Source organism: Tupaia chinensis, unplaced genomic scaffold (assembly GCF_000334495.1).
Source record: "Tupaia chinensis unplaced genomic scaffold, TupChi_1.0 Scaffold000226_1, whole genome shotgun sequence".
NCBI classification, from domain to species: Eukaryota; Metazoa; Chordata; class Mammalia; order Scandentia; family Tupaiidae; genus Tupaia; species Tupaia belangeri.
The window spans coordinates 6,894,408-6,894,932 of NW_006159701.1; positions in this window are offsets into that span (position 1 = coordinate 6,894,408).

Genomic DNA, 525 nt, shown 5'->3' on the forward strand with positions numbered 1-525 from the left:
AGTCAAATTCATGGCGACAGAAAGTAGATGGATGAAGCTGGGTGAGGGGGAGGAGATGCAGAGTTATTGTTTTAATAGTTTTTTTTTTAATGAAAAAAACCTTTAAAAATTTTTTTTGGCTTTAGGCATGCATGAATGCTCACTGGAGAGAGAGAGAGAGAGAGAGAGAGAGAGAGCGAGCGAGCGAGAGAAATTACCCCCCTGGGGAATGACCATGTTACAATCTCTTTTCCTCCATTCTTCTCTTGGTATTTTGGGAATGCATGCCCATACGCCTGGTGTATTTCCCAAGCTGCCGAGTTTGGGACACAAAACATGAGACTGGCCATGTGGGAATTCAGTGCCCTAACCACCATGCCACCTGCTGGCCCTGTTTTAATAAATTTTAATAGTTATTGTTTAATAGGTACAGAGTTTCCCTTTTGTGAAAAAACAGGAGTTCTGTGACTAGATGGTGGTGGGGCCAGCAGGTGGCATGGTGGTTATAAGGGCTCTGGATTCCCACATGGCTGACTGCGGTTTGAG